The sequence below is a fragment of the Chiloscyllium punctatum genome, chromosome 28, assembly GCF_047496795.1.
Source record: "Chiloscyllium punctatum isolate Juve2018m chromosome 28, sChiPun1.3, whole genome shotgun sequence".
NCBI lineage: Eukaryota > Metazoa > Chordata > Chondrichthyes > Orectolobiformes > Hemiscylliidae > Chiloscyllium > Chiloscyllium punctatum.
In genome coordinates this window covers 13,430,419-13,447,023 of record NC_092766.1, presented here as the reverse complement: position 1 = coordinate 13,447,023, position 16,605 = coordinate 13,430,419, and the positions used below count along the sequence as shown (strand labels likewise).

Here is a 16,605-nt window from a genome sequence, read left to right as displayed (position 1 = left end):
CCCACTCCTATCCTGGTAAATCTCCCTCCGCCCCCACATAGCCCTCTGGCAACGTGGATTCGGTGAATATATCCACCCCGTAAGGCCCATTGTCCAGCAGACAGTCATGAGCACCCTCATGGCTCAATATCCCCCCATGAGGACCCTCCCTGTTGAATATCCCCCTGTGAGGACCCTCACTGTTCAATATCCCCCCCCGTGAGACCCCTCTCTGTTCAATATCCCCCCCGTGAGACCCCTCACTGTTCAATATCCCCCCCGTGAGGACCCTCACTGTTCAATATCCCCCCGTGAGGACCCTCACTGTTCAATATCCCCCCGTGAGGACCCTCACTGTTCAATATCCCCCCGTGAGGACCCTCACTGTTCAATATCCCCCCGTGAGGACCCTCACTGTTCAATATCCCCCCGTGAGGACCCTCACTGTTCAATATCCCCCCGTGAGGACCCTCACTGTTCAATATCCCCCCGTGAGGACCCTCACTGTTCAATATCCCCCCCCCGTGAGACCCTTCACTGTTCAATATCCCCCCGTGAGGACCCTCACTGTTCAATATCCCCCCCGTGAGACCCCTCTCTGTTCAATATCCCCCCCGTGAGACCCCTCACTGTTCAATATCCCCCCCCGAGAGGACCCTCACTGTTCAATATCCCCCCGTGAGGACCCTCTCTGTTCAATATCCCCCACGTGAGGACCCTCACTGTTCAATACCCCCCGTGAGGACCCTCACTGTTCAATATCCCCCCCGTGAGGACCCTCACTGTTCAATATCCCCCTGTGAGGACCCTCACTGTTCAATATCCCCCCGTGCAGCCCCTCACTGTTCAATATCCCCCCGTGTGACCCCTCACTGTTCAATATCCCCCCGTGAGGACCCTCACTGTTCAATATCCCCCCGGTGTGACCCGGGGGGGGGGGGTGGGGGGACATTGAACAGTGAGGGGTCTCACATGGGGATATTGAACAGTGAGGGTCCTCACAGGGGGGATATTGAAAAATGTGAGTTCGCAAGGGGGGGGGGAATGTTGAACAGTGAGGGTCCTCACCGGGGGCATATTGAAAAGTGAGGGTCCTCACGGGGGGATATTGAACGGTGAGGGTCCTCACGGGGGGATATTGAGCAGTTAGGGGTCTCACGGGGGGATATTGAACAGTGAGGGTCCTCACGGGGGGATATTGAACAGTGAGGGTCCTCACGGGGGGATATTGAACAGAGGGTCCTCATGGGAGGGATATTGAACAGTGAGGGGCCTCACGGGGGGATACTGAACAGTGAGGGGTCTCAAGGGGGGATATTGAACAGTGAGGGGTCCTCACGGGGGGATATTGAACAGTGAGGGGTCTCACGGGGGGATATTGAACAGTGAGGGTCCTCACGGGGGGGCTATTGAACAGTGACGGGACTCACGTGGGGGATATTGAACAGTGAGGGGTCTCACGGGGGATATTGAACAGTGAGTGTCCTCACAGGGGGATATTGAACAGTGAAGGGTCCTCACGGGGGGGATATTGAACAGTGAGGGGTCTCACGGGAGGATATTGAACAGTGAGGGGTCTCACGGGAGGATATTGAGCAGTGAGGGGTCTCACGGGAGGATATTGAACAGTGAGTGTCCTCACAGGGGGATATTGAACAGTGAAGGGTCCTCACGGGGGGGATATTGAACAGTGAGGGGCCTCACGGGAGGGATATTGAACAGTGAGGATCCTCACGGGGGGATATTGAACAGTGAGGGGTCTCATGGGGGGGGGATATTGAACAGCGAGGGGTCTCACAAGGGGATATTGAACAGTGAGGGTCCTCACGGGGGGGATATTGAACAGTGAGGGTCCTCACGGGGGGGATATTGAACAGTGAGGGGTCTCACAGGGGGATATTGAACAGTGTGGGTCCTCACGGGGGGGGGATATTGAACAGTGAGGGGTCTCACGGGGGGGATATTGAACAGTGAGGGGTCTCACGGGGGGATATTGAACAGTGAGGGGTCATGGGGGGGGGGATGTTGAACATTGAGGGTCCTCACCGGGAGGGGGGGGGGGGGGGAAAGAGATGTGAGGGTCTCATGGCTGGGGGATACTGAACAGTGAGGGGTCTCACGGGGGGGGGGGGGGGGGGGGGGGGGCGGGGGGATATTGAACAGTGAGGGGTCTCACATGGGGATATTGAACAGTGAGGGTCCTCACGGGGGGATATTGAACAGTGAGGGTCCTCACGGGGGGGATATTGAACAGTGAGGTGTCTCATGGGGGGATATTGAACAGTGAGGGGTCTCACGGGGGGGATATTGAACAGTGAGGGGTCTCACGGGAGGATATTGAACAGTGAGGGTCCTCACGGGGGAATATTGAACAGTGAGGGGTCTCACGGGGGGGATATTGAACAGTGAGGGGTCTCACGGGGGGATATTGAACAGTGAGGGTCCTCACGGGGTGATATTGAACAGTGAGGGGTCTCACGTGGGGATATTGAACAGTGAGGGACCTCACGGTGGGATATTGAACAGTGAGGGTCCTCACGGTGGGATATTGAACAGTGAGGGGTCTCACGGGGGGATATTGAACAGTGAGGGGTCTCACGGGGGGATATTGAACAGTGAGGGGTCTCACGGGGGGGATATTGAACAGTGAGGGTCCTCACAGGGGGGATATTGAACAATGTGAGTTCGCAAGGGTGGGGGGAATGTTGAACAGTGAGGGTCCTCACCGGGGGCATATTGAAAAGTGAGGGTCCTCACAGGGGGATATTGAACGGTGAGGGTCCTCACGGGAGGGATATTGAACAGTGAGGGGCCTCACGGGGGGATATTGAACAGTGAGGGGTCTCACGGGGGGATATTGAACAGTGAGGGGTCTCAAAGGGGGGATATTGAACAGTGAGGGTCCTCACGGGGGGATATTGAACAGTGAGGGGTCTCAAAGGGGGGATATTGAACAGTGAGGGTCCTCACGGGGGGATATTGAACAGTGAGGGTCCTCACGGGGGGATATTGAACAGTGAGGGTCCTCATGGGGGGATATTGAACATTGAGGGGTCTCACGGGAGGATATTGAACAGTGAGGGGTCTCACGGGAGGATATTGAACAGTGAGGGGTCTCACAGGGGGATATTGAACAGTGAGGGTCCTCACGGGGGGGATATTGAACAGTGAGGGGTCTGACGGGGGGGGGATATTGAACATTGAGGGTCCTCATGGTGGGATATTGAACAGTGAGGGGTCTCACGGGGGGGATATTGAACAGTGAGGGGTCTCACGTGGGGATATTGAACAGTGAGGGGTCTCACGTGGGGATATTGAACAGTGAGGATCCTCACGGGGGGGATATTGAACAGTGAGGGGTCTCACGGGAGGATATTGAACAGTGAGGGGTCTCACGGGGGGGATATTGAACAGTGAGGGGTCTCACGGGGGGGATATTGAACAGTGAGGGGTCTCACGGGGGTATATTGAACAGTGAGGGGTCTCACGGGGGGATATTGAACCGTGACGGGACTCACGTGGGGGATATTGAACAGTGAGGGGTCTCACGGGGGGGGGATATTGAACAGTGAAGGGTCCTCACAGGGGGGACATTGAACAGTGACGGGACTCACGTGGGGGATATTGAACAGTGAGGGGTCTCACGGGGGGATATTGAACAGTGAGTGTCCTCACAGGGGAATATTGAACAGTGAAGGGTCCTGACGGGGGGGATACTGAACAGTGAGGGGTCCCACATGGGGATATTGAAAAGTGAGGGTCCTCACGGGGGGATATTGAACAGTGAGGGTCCTCACGGGGGGGATATTGAACAGTGAGGGATCTCACGGGAGGATATTGAACAGTGAGGGGTCTCACGGGAGGATATTGAACAGTGAGGGTCCTCACGGGGGGGATATTGAACAGTGAGGGTCCTCACGGGGGGGATATTGAACAGTGAGGGTCCTCACGGGGGGGATATTGAACAGTGAGGGTCCTCACGGGGGGGATATTGAACAGTGAGGGTCCTCACGGGGGGGATATTGAACAGTGAGGGTCCTCACGGGGGGATATTGAACCGTGAGGGGCCTCACGGGAGGGATATTGAACAGTGAGGATCCTCACGGGGGGATATTGAACAGTGAGGGGTCTCACGGGGGGATTTTGAACAGTGAGGGGTCTCACGGGAGGATATTGAGCAGTGAGGGTCCTCACGGAGGAATATTGCACAGTGAGGGTCCTCACGGGGGGGATATTGAACAGTGAGGGTCCTCACGGGGGGATATTGAACAGTGAGGGGCCTCACGGGAGGGATATTGAACAGTGAGGATCCTCACGGGGGGATATTGAACAGCGAGGGGTCTCACGGGGGGATATTGAACAGTGAGGGTCCTCAAGGGGTGATATTGAACAGTGAGGGGTCTCACGTGGGGATATTGAACGGTGAGAGTCCTCCCGGGGGGATATTGAACAGTGAGAGTCCTCACGGGGGGGATATTGAACAGTGAGGGGTCTCACGTGGGGATATTGAACAGTGAGGGGTCTCACGTGGGGATATTGAACAGTGAGGGTCCTCGCGGGGGGGGTTTGAACAGTGAGGGGTCTCACGGGGGGATATTGAACAGTGAGGGTCTTCACGGTGGGATATTGAACAGTGAGGGGTCTCACTGGGGGGATATTGAACAGTGAGGGTCCTCACGGGGGGGATATTGAACAGTGAGGGTCCTCACGGGGGGGATATTGAACAGTGAGGGGTCTCACGGGGGGGATATTGAACAGTGAGGGGTCTCACGGGGGGATATTGAACAGTGAGGGTCCTCACGGTGGCATATTGAACAGTGAGGGGTCTCACGGGGGGGATATTGAACAGTGAGGGTCCTCACGGGGGGGATATTGAACAGTGAGGGTCCTCACAGGGGAATATTGAACAGTGAGGGGTCTCACATGGGGGATATTTAACAGTGAGGGTCCTCACGGGGGGGGATATTGAACAGGGAGTGTCCTCACGGGGGGATATTGAACAGTGAGGGTCCTCACGGGGAGATATTGAACAGCGAGGGGTCTCACGGGAGGATACTGAACAGTGAGGGTCCTCACGGGGGGATATTGAACAGTGAGGGGTCTCATGGGGGAAATTGAACAGTGAGGGGTCTCACGGGGGGGGATATTGAACAGTGAGGGTCCTCAGAAGGGGGATATTGAACAGTGAGGGATCTCACGGGGGGATATTGAACAGTGAGGGTCCTCACGGGGGGGATATTGAACAGTGAGGGTCCTCACGGGGGGATATTGAACAGTGAGGGTCCTCACGAGGGGATATTGAACAGTGAGGGTCCTCACGGGGGGGATATTGAACAGTGAGGGGTCTCACGTGGGGATATTGAACAGTGAGGGGTCTCACGTGGGGATATTGAACAGTGAGGGTCCTCACGGGGGGGATATTGAACAGTGAGGGGTCTCACGGGGGGATATTGAACAGTGAGGGTCCTCACGGTGGGATATTGAACAGTGAGGGGTCTCACGGGGGGGATATTGAACAGTGAGGGTCCTCACGGGGGGGGATATTGAACAGTGAGGGTCCTCACGGGGGGTTATTGAACAGTGAAATTCCTCACGGGGGGATATTGAACAGTGAGGGTCCTCACGGGGGGGATATTGAACAGTGAGGGGTCTCACGGGGGGGATATTGAACAGTGAGGGGTCTCACGGGGGTATATTGAACAGTGAGGGGTCTCACGGGGGGATATTGAACAGTGAGGGGTCTCACGGGGGGGATATTGAACAGTGAAGGGTCCTCACAGGGGGGATATTGAACAGTGACGGGACTCACGTGGGGGATATTGAACAGTAAGGGGTCTCACGGGGGGATATTGAACAGTGAGTGTCCTCACAGGGGAATATTGAACAGTGAAGGGTCCTCACGGGGGGGATATTGAACTGTGAGGGGTCTCACATGGGGATATTGAACAGTGAGGGTCCTCACGGGGGGGATATTGAACAGTGAGGGGTCTCACGGGAGGATATTGAACAGTGAGGGGTCTCACGGGAGGATATTGAACAGTGAGGGTCCTCACGGGGGGGATATTGAACAGTGAGGGTCCTCACGGGGGGGATATTGAACAGTGAGGGTCCTCACGGGGGGATATTGAACCGTGAGGGGCCTCACGGGAAGGATATTGAACAGTGAGGATCCTCACGGGGGGATATTGAACAGTGAGGGGTCTCACGGGGGGATATTGAACAGTGAGGGGTCTCACGGGAGGATATTGAGCAGTGAGGGTCCTCACGGGGGGATATTGCACAGTGAGGGTCCTCACGGGGGTGATATTGAACAGTGAGGGGTCTCACGTGGGGATATTGAACGGTGAGGGTCCTCACGGGGGGGATATTGAACAGTGAGGGTCCTCACGGGGGGGATATTGAACAGTGAGGGGTCTCACGTGGGGATATTGAACAGTGAGGGTCCTCACGGGGGGGGATATTGAACAGTGAGGGTCCTCACGGGGGGCATATTGAACAGTGAGGGTCCTCACGGGGGGGATATTGAACAGTGAGGGGTCTCACGGGGGGGATATTGAACAGTGAGGGGTCTCACGGGGGGATATTGAACAGTGAGGGTCCTCACGGTGGGATATTGAACAGTGAGGGGTCTCACGGGGGGGATATTGAACAGTGAGGGTCCTCACGGGGGGGATATTGAACAGTGAGGGTCCTCACGGGGGGGATATTGAACAGTGAGGGGTCTCACATGGGGGATATTTAACAGTGAGGGTCCTCACGGAGGGGGATATTGAACAGTGAGGGTCCTCACGGGGGGATATTGAACAGTGAGGGTCCTCACGGGGGGATATTGAACAGTGAGGGTCCTCACGGGGGGATATTGAACAGCGAGGGGTCTCACGGGAGGATACTGAACAGTGAGGGTCCTCACGGGGGGATATTGAACAGTGAGGGGTCTCATGGGGGAAATTGAACAGTGAGGGGTCTCACGGGGGGGATATTGAACAGTGAGGGTCCTCAGAAGGGGGATATTGAACAGTGAGGGTCCTCACGGGGGGGATATTGAACAGTGTGGGTCCTCACGGGGGGATATTGAACAGTGAGTGTCCTCACGGGGGGATATTGAACAGTGAAGGGTCTCACGGGGGGATATTGAACAGTGAGGGGTCTCACGGGAGGATATTGAACAGTAAGGGGTCTCACGGGAGGATATTGAACAGTGAGGGGTCTCACGGGAGGATATTGAACAGTGAGGGTCCTCACGGGGGGGATATTGAACAGTGAGGGTCCTCACGGGGGGGATATTGAACAGTGAGGGGTCTCACGTGGGGATATTGAACAGTGAGGGGTCTCACGTGGGGATATTGAACAGTGAGGGTTCTCACGGGGGGGATATTGAACAGTGAGGGGTCTCACGGGGGGATATTGAACAGTGAGGGTCCTCACGGTGGGATATTGAACAGTGAGGGGTCTCACGGGGGGGATATTGAACAGTGAGGGTCCTCACGGGGGGGAGATATTGAACAGTGAGGGTCCTCACGGGGGGATATTGAACAGTGAGGGTCCTCACGGGGGGATATTGAACAGCGAGGGGTCTCACGGGAGGATATTGAACAGCGAGGGTCCTCACGGGGGGATATTGAACAGTGAGGGGTCTCACGGGGGGATATTGAACAGTGAGGGTCGACACGGGGGTTATTGAACAGTGAGGGTCCTCACGGGGGGGATATTGAACAGTGAGGGACCTCACGGCGGGATATTGAACAGTGAGGGGTCTCACGGGGGGGATATTGAACAGTGAGGGTCCTCACGGGGGTGATATTGAACAGTGAGGGATCTCACGGGGGGATATTGAACAGTGAGGGTCCTCACGGGGGGGATATTGAACAGTGAGGGTCCTCACGGGGGGATATTGAACAGTGAAGGGTCTCACGGGGGTATATTCAACAGTGAGGGGTCTCACGGGAGGATATTGAACAGTGAGGGGTCTTACGGGAGGATATTGAACAGTGAGAGGTCTTACGGGGGGATATTGAACAGTGAGGGGTCTAACGGGGGGATATTGAACAGTGAGGGTCCTCACGGGGGGGATATTGAACAGTGAGGGGTCTCACGGGGGGGATATTGAACAGTGAGGGTCCTCACGGGGGGATATTGAACAGTGAGGGTCCTCACGGGGGGATATTGAACAGTGAAGGGGCTCACGGGGGGATATTGAACAGTGAGGAGTCTCACGGGAGGATATTGAACAGTGAGGGGTCTCACAGGAGGATATTGAACAGTGAGGGGTCTCACGGGAGGATATTGAACAGTGAGGGGTCTCACGGGAGGATATTGAACAGTGAGGGGTCTCACGGGGGGGACATTGAACAGTGAGGTTCCTCACGGCGGGATATTGAACAGTGAGGGGTCTCACGGGGGGGATATTGAACAGTGAGGGTCCTCACGGGGGTGATATTGAACATTGAGGGATCTCACGGGGGGATATTGAACAGTGAGGGGTCTCACGGGGGGGATATTGAACAGTGAGGGGTCTCACGGGGGGATATTGAACAGTGAGGGTCCTCACGGTGGGATATTGAACAGTGAGGGGTCTCACGGGGGGGATATTGAACAGTGAGGGTCCTCACGGGGGGGATATTGAACAGTGAGGGTCCTCACGGGGGGGGGATATTGAACAGTGAGGGGTCTCACATGGGGGATATTTAACAGTGAGGGTCCTCACGGGGGGGGATATTGAACAGTGAGGGTCCTCACGGGGGGATATTGAACAGTGAGGGTCCTCACGGGGGAATATTGAACAGCGAGGGGTCTCACGGGAGGATACTGAACAGTGAGGGTCCTCACGGGGGGATATTGAACAGTGAGGGGTCTCATGGGGGAAATTGAACAGTGAGGGGACTCACGGGGGGGATATTGAACAGTGAGGGTCCTCAGAAGGGGGATTTTGAACAGTGAGGGATCTCACGGGCGGATATTGAACAGTCAGGGTCCTCACGGGGGGGATATTGAACAGTGAGGGTCCTCACGGGGGGATATTGAACAGTGAGGGTCCTCACGAGGGGATATTGAACATTGAGGGTCCTCACGGGGGGATATTGAACAGTGACGGGACTCACGTGGGGGATAGTGAACAGTGAGGGGTCTCACGGGGGATATTGAACAGTGAGTGTCCTCACAGGGGAATATTGAACAGTGAAGGGTCCTCACGGGGGGGATATTGAACAGTGAGGGGTCTCACGGGGGGGATATTGAACAGTGAAGGGTCCTCACAGGGGGGATATTGAACAGTGAGGGGTCTCACGGGAGTATATTGAACAGTGAGGGTCCTCACGGGGGGGGGATATTCAACAGTGAGGGGTCTCACGGGGGGATATTGAACAGTGAGTGTCCTCACGGTGGGATATTGAACAGTGAGGGGTCTCACGGGGAGATATTGAATAGTGAGGGGTCTCACGGGGGGAAATTGAACAGTGAGGGGTCTCACGGTGGGGTGGATATTGAACAGCGAGGGTCCTCACGGGGGGATATTGAACAGTGAGGGTCCTCACGGGGGGATATTGAACAGTGAGGGTCCTCACGGGGGGATATTGAACAGTGAAGGGTCTCACGGGGCGATATTGAACAGTGACGGTCCTCACGGGGGGATATTGAACAGTGAGGGTCCTCACGAGGGGGATATTGAACAGTGAGGGTCCTCACGGTGGGATATTGAACAGTGAGGGGTCTCAAAGGGGGGATATTGAACAGTGAGGGTCCTCACGGGGGGATATTGAACAGTGAGGGGTCTGACGGGGGGGATATTGAACATTGAGGGTCCTCATGGTGGGATATTGAACAGTGAGGGGTCTCACGGGGGGGATATTGAACAGTGAGGGGTCTCACGTGGGGATATTGAACAGTGAGGGGTCTCACGTGGGGATATTGAACAGTGAGGATCCTCACGGGGGGGATATTGAACAGTGAGGGGTCTCACGGGAGGATATTGAACAGTGAGGGGTCTCACGGGGGGGATATTGAACAGTGAGGGGTCTCATGGGGGGGATATTGAACAGTGAGGGGTCTCACGGGGGGGATATTGAACAGTGAGGGGTCTCACGGGGGGATATTGAACCGTGACGGGACTCACGTGGGGGATATTGAACAGTGAGGGGTCTCACGGGGGGGGATATTGAACAGTGAAGGGTCCTCACAGGGGGGACATTGAACAGTGACGGGAGTCACGTGGGGGATATTGAACAGTGAGGGGTCTCACGGGGGGATATTGAACAGTGAGTGTCCTCACAGGGGGAATATTGAACAGTGAAGGGTCCTGACGGGGGGGATACTGAACAGTGAGGGGTCCCACATGGGGATATTGAAAAGTGAGGGTCCTCACGGGGGGATATTGAACAGTGAGGGTCCTCACGGGGGGGATATTGAACAGTGAGGGATCTCACGGGAGGATATTGAACAGTGAGGGGTCTCACGGGAGGATATTGAACAGTGAGGGTCCTCACGGGGGGGATATTGAACAGTGAGGGTCCTCACGGGGGGGATATTGAACAGTGAGGGTCCTCACGGGGGGGATATTGAACAGTGAGGGTCCTCACGGGGGGGATATTGAACAGTGAGGGTCCTCACGGGGGGATATTGAACCGTGAGGGGCCTCACGGGAGGGATATTGAACAGTGAGGATCCTCACGGGGGGATATTGAACAGTGAGGGGTCTCACGGGGGGATTTTGAACAGTGAGGGGTCTCACGGGAGGATATTGAGCAGTGAGGGTCCTCACGGAGGAATATTGCACAGTGAGGGTCCTCACGGGGGGGATATTGAACAGTGAGGGTCCTCACGGGGGGATATTGAACAGTGAGGGGCCTCACGGGAGGGATATTGAACAGTGAGGATCCTCACGGGGGGATATTGAACAGCGAGGGGTCTCACGGGGGGATATTGAACAGTGAGGGTCCTCAAGGGGTGATATTGAACAGTGAGGGGTCTCACGTGGGGATATTGAACGGTGAGGGTCCTCACGGGGGGGATATTGAACAGTGAGAGTCCTCACGGGGGAGATATTGAACAGTGAGGGGTCTCACGTGGGGATATTGAACAGTGAGGGGTCTCACGTGGGGATATTGAACAGTGAGGGTCCTCGCGGGGGGGGTTTGAACAGTGAGGGGTCTCACAGGGGGATATTGAACAGTGAGGGTCTTCACGGTGGGATATTGAACAGTGAGGGGTCTCACTGGGGGGATATTGAACAGTGAGGGTCCTCACGGGGGGGATATTGAACAGTGAGGGTCCTCACGGGGGGGATATTGAACAGTGAGGGGTCTCACGGGGGGGATATTGAACAGTGAGGGGTCTCACGGGGGGATATTGAACAGTGAGGATCCTCACGGTGGCATATTGAACAGTGAGGGGTCTCACGGGGGGGATATTGAACAGTGAGGGTCCTCACGGGGGGGATATTGAACAGTGAGGGTCCTCACAGGGGGGATATTGAACAGTGAGGGGTCTCACATGGGGGATATTTAACAGTGAGGGTCCTCACGGGGGGGGGGATATTGAACAGGGAGTGTCCTCACGGGGGGATATTGAACAGTGAGGGTCCTCACGGGGCGATATTGAACAGCGAGGGGTCTCACGGGAGGATACTGAACAGTGAGGGTCCTCACGGGGGGATTTTGAACAGTGAGGGGTCTCATGGGGGAAATTGAACAGTGAGGGGTCTCACGGGGGGGATATTGAACAGTGAGGGTCCTCAGAAGGGGGATATTGAACAGTGAGGGATCTCACGGGGGGATATTGAACAGTGAGGGTCCTCACGGGGGGGATATTGAACAGTGAGGGTCCTCACGGGGGGATATTGAACAGTGAGGGTCCTCACGAGGGGATATTGAACAGTGAGGGTCCTCACGGGGGGGATATTGAACAGTGAGGGGTCTCACGTGGGGATATTGAACAGTGAGGGGTCTCACGTGGGGATATTGAACAGTGAGGGTCCTCACGGGGGGGATATTGAACAGTGAGGGGTCTCACGGGGGGATATTGAACAGTGAGGGTCCTCACGGTGGGATATTGAACAGTGAGGGGTCTCACGGGGGGGATATTGAACAGTGAGGGTCCTCACGGGGGGGGATATTGAACAGTGAGGGTCCTCACGGGGGGATATTGAACAGTGAGATTCCTCACGGGGGGATATTGAACAGTGAGGGTCCTCACGGGGGGGATATTGAACAGTGAGGGGTCTCACGTGGGGATATTGAACAGTGAGGGGTCTCACGTGGGGATATTGAACAGTGAGGGTCCTCACGGGGGGGATATTGAACAGTGAGGGGTCTCACGGGGGGATATTGAACAGTGAGGGTCCTCACGGTGGGATATTGAACAGTGAGGGGTCTCACGGGGGGGATATTGAACAGTGAGGGTCCTCACGGGGGGGGATATTGAACAGTGAGGGTCCTCACGGGGGGATATTGAACAGTGAGATTCCTCACGGGGGGATATTGAACAGTGAGGGTCCTCACGGGGGGGATATTGAACAGTGAGGGGTCTCACGGGGGGGATACTGAACAGTGAGGGGTCTCACGGGGGTATATTGAACAGTGAGGGGTCTCACGGGGGGATATTGAACAGTGAGGGGTCTCACGGGGGGGATATTGAACAGTGAAGGGTCCTCACAGGGGGGATATTGAACAGTGACGGGACTCACGTGGGGGATATTGAACAGTAAGGGGTCTCACGGGGGATATTGAACAGTGAGTGTCCTCACAGGGGAATATTGAACAGTGAAGGGTCCTCACGGGGGGGATATTGAACTGTGAGGGGTCTCACATGGGGATATTGAACAGTGAGGGTCCTCACGGGGGGATATTGAACAGTGAGGGTCCTCACGGGGGGGATATTGAACAGTGAGGGGTCTCACGGGGGGATATTGAACAGTGAGGGGTCTCACGGGAGGATATTGAGCAGTGAGGGTCCTCACGGGGGGATATTGCACAGTGAGGGTCCTCACGGGGGTGATATTGAACAGTGAGGGGTCTCACGTGGGGATATTGAATGGTGAGGGTCCTCACGGGGGGGATATTGAACAGTGAGGGTCCTCACGGGGGGGATATTAAACAGTGAGGGGTCTCACGTGGGGATATTGAACAGTGAGGGTCCTCACGGGGGGGGATATTGAACAGTGAGGGTCCTCACGGGGGGCATATTGAACAGTGAGGGTCCTCACGGGGGGGATATTGAACAGTGAGGGGTCTCACGGGGGGGATATTGAACAGTGAGGGGTCTCACGGGGGGATATTGAACAGTGAGGGTCCTCACGGTGGGATATTGAACAGTGAGGGGTCTCACGGGGGGGATATTGAACAGTGAGGGTCCTCACGGGGGGGATATTGAACAGTGAGGGTCCTCACGGGGGGGATATTGAACAGTGAGGGGTCTCACATGGGGGATATTTAACAGTGAGGGTCCTCACGGAGGGGGATATTGAACAGTGAGGGTCCTCACGGGGGGATATTGAACAGTGAGGGTCCTCACGGGGGGATATTGAACAGCGAGGGGTCTCACAGGAGGATACTGAACAGTGAGGGTCCTCACGGGGGGATATTGAACAGTGAGGGGTCTCATGGGGGAAATTGAACAGTGAGGGGTCTCACGGGGGGGATATTGAACAGTGAGGGTCCTCAGAAGGGGGATATTGAACAGTGAGGGTCCTCACGGGGTGGATATTGAACAGTGTGGGTCCTCACGGGGGGATATTGAACAGTGAGTGTCCTCACGGGGGGATATTGAACAGTGAAGGGTCTCACGGGGGGATATTGAACAGTGAGGGGTCTCACGGGAGGATATTGAACAGTAAGGGGTCTCACGGGAGGATATTGAACAGTGAGGGGTCTCACGGGAGGATATTGAATAGTGAGGGTCCTCACGGGGGGGATATTGAACAGTGAGGGTCCTCACGGGGGGGATATTGAACAGTGAGGGGTCTCACGTGGGGATATTGAACAGTGAGGGGTCTCACGTGGGGATATTGAACAGTGAGGGTCCTCACGGGGGGGATATTGAACAGTGAGGGGTCTCACGGGGGGATATTGAACAGTGAGGGTCCTCACGGTGGGATATTGAACAGTGAGGGGTCTCACGGGGGGGATATTGAACAGTGAGGGTCCTCACGGGGGGGAGATATTGAACAGTGAGGGTCCTCACGGGGGGATATTGAACAGTGAGGGTCCTCACGGGGGGATATTGAACAGCGAGGGGTCTCACGGGAGGATATTGAACAGCGAGGGTCCTCACGGGGGGATATTGAACAGTGAGGGGTCTCACGGGGGGATATTGAACAGTGAGGGTCGACACGGGGGTTATTGAACAGTGAGGGTCCTCACGGGGGGGATATTGAACAGTGAGGGACCTCACGGCGGGATATTGAACAGTGAGGGGTCTCACGGGGGGGATATTGAACAGTGAGGGTCCTCACGGGGGTGATATTGAACAGTGAGGGATCTCACGGGGGGATATTGAACAGTGAGGGTCCTCACGGGGGGGATATTGAACAGTGAGGGTCCTCACGGGGGGATATTGAACAGTGAAGGGTCTCACGGGGGTATATTCAACAGTGAGGGGTCTCACGGGAGGATATTGAACAGTGAGGCGTCTTACGGGAGGATATTGAACAGTGAGAGGTCTTACGGGGGGATATTGAACAGTGAGGGGTCTAACGGGGGGATATTGAACAGTGAGGGTCCTCACGGGGGGGATATTGAACAGTGAGGGGTCTCACGGGGGGGATATTGAACAGTGAGGGTCCTCACGGGGGGATATTGAACAGTGAGGGTCCTCACGGGGGGATATTGAACAGTGAAGGGGCTCACGGGGGGATATTGAACAGTGAGGAGTCTCACGGGAGGATATTGAACAGTGAGGGGTCTCACAGGAGGATATTGAACAGTGAGGGGTCTCACGGGAGGATATTGAACAGTGAGGGGTCTCACGGGAGGATATTGAACAGTGAGGGGTCTCACGGGGGGGATATTGAACAGTGAGGTTCCTCACGGCGGGATATTGAACAGTGAGGGGTCTCACGGGGGGGATATTGAACAGTGAGGGTCCTCACGGGGGTGATATTGAACAGTGAGGGATCTCACGGGGGGATATTGAACAGTGAGGGGTCTCACGGGGGGGATATTGAACAGTGAGGGGTCTCACGGGGGGATATTGAACAGTGAGGGTCCTCACGGTGGGATATTGAACAGTGAGGGGTCTCACGAGGGGGATATTGAACAGTGAGGGTCCTCACGGGGGGGATATTGAACAGTGAGGGTCCTCCCGGGGAGGATATTGAACAGTGAGGGGTCTCACATGGGGGATATTTAACAGTGAGGGTCCTCACGGGGGGGGATATTGAACAGTGAGGGTCCTCACGGGGGGATATTGAACAGTGAGGGTCCTCACGGGGGGATATTGAACAGCGAGGGGTCTCACGGGAGGATACTGAACAGTGAGGGTCCTCACGGGGGGATATTGAACAGTGAGGGGTCTCATGGGGGAAATTGAACAGTGAGGGGACTCACGGGGGGTATATTGAACAGTGAGGGTCCTCAGAAGGGGGATTTTGAACAGTGAGGGATCTCACGGGCGGATATTGAACAGTGAGGGTCCTCACGGGGGGGATATTGAACAGTGAGGGTCCTCACGGGGGGATATTGAACAGTGAGGGTCCTCACGAGGGGATATTGAACATTGAGGGTCCTCACGGGGGGATATTGAACAGTGACGGGACTCACGTGGGGGATATTGAACAGTGAGGGGTCTCACGGGGGATATTGAACAGTGAGTGTCCTCACAGGGGAATATTGAACAGTGAAGGGTCCTCACGGGGGGGATATTGAACAGTGAGGGGTCTCACGGGGGGGATATTGAACAGTGAAGGGTCCTCACAGGGGGGATATTGAACAGTGACGGGACTCACGTGGGGGATTTTGAACAGTGAGGGGTCTCACGGGGGGATATTGAACAGTGAGTGTCCTCACAGGGGAATATTGAACAGTGAAGGGTCCTCACGGGGGGGATATTGAACAGTGAGGGGTCTCACATGGGGATATTGAACAGTGAGGGTCCTCACGGGGGGATATTGAACAGTGAGGGTCCTCACGGGGGGTGGATATTGAACAGTGAGGGGTCTCACGGGAGGATATTGAACAGTGAGGGGTCTCACGGGAGGATATTGAACAGTGAGGGTCCTCACGGGGGGGATATTGACCAGTGAGGGTGCTCACGGGGGGGATATTGAACAGTGAGGGTCCTCACGGGGGGGATATTGAACAGTGAGGGTCCTCACGGGGGGATATTGAACAGTGAAGGGGCTCACGGGGGGATATTGAACAGTGAGGAGTCTCACGGGAGGATATTGAACAGTGAGGGGTCTCACAGGAGGATATTGAACAGTGAGGGGTCTCACGGGAGGATATTGAACAGTGAGGGGTCTCACGGGAGGATATTGAACAGTGAGGGGTCTCACGGGGGGGATATTGAACAGTGAGGTTCCTCACGGCGGGATATTGAACAGTGAGGGGTCTCACGGGGGGGATATTGAACAGTGAGGGTCCTCACGGGGGTGATATTGAACAGTGAGGGATCTCACGGGGGGATATTGAACAGTGA

General features: G+C 55.7%; 1 pseudogene; it reads right to left on the bottom strand.

The window, feature by feature from the left end:
* Window positions 1–16,605, bottom strand: part of LOC140453829 (methyltransferase-like protein 25B) — a 94,774-nt pseudogene that overhangs the window by 20,090 nt on the left and 58,079 nt on the right.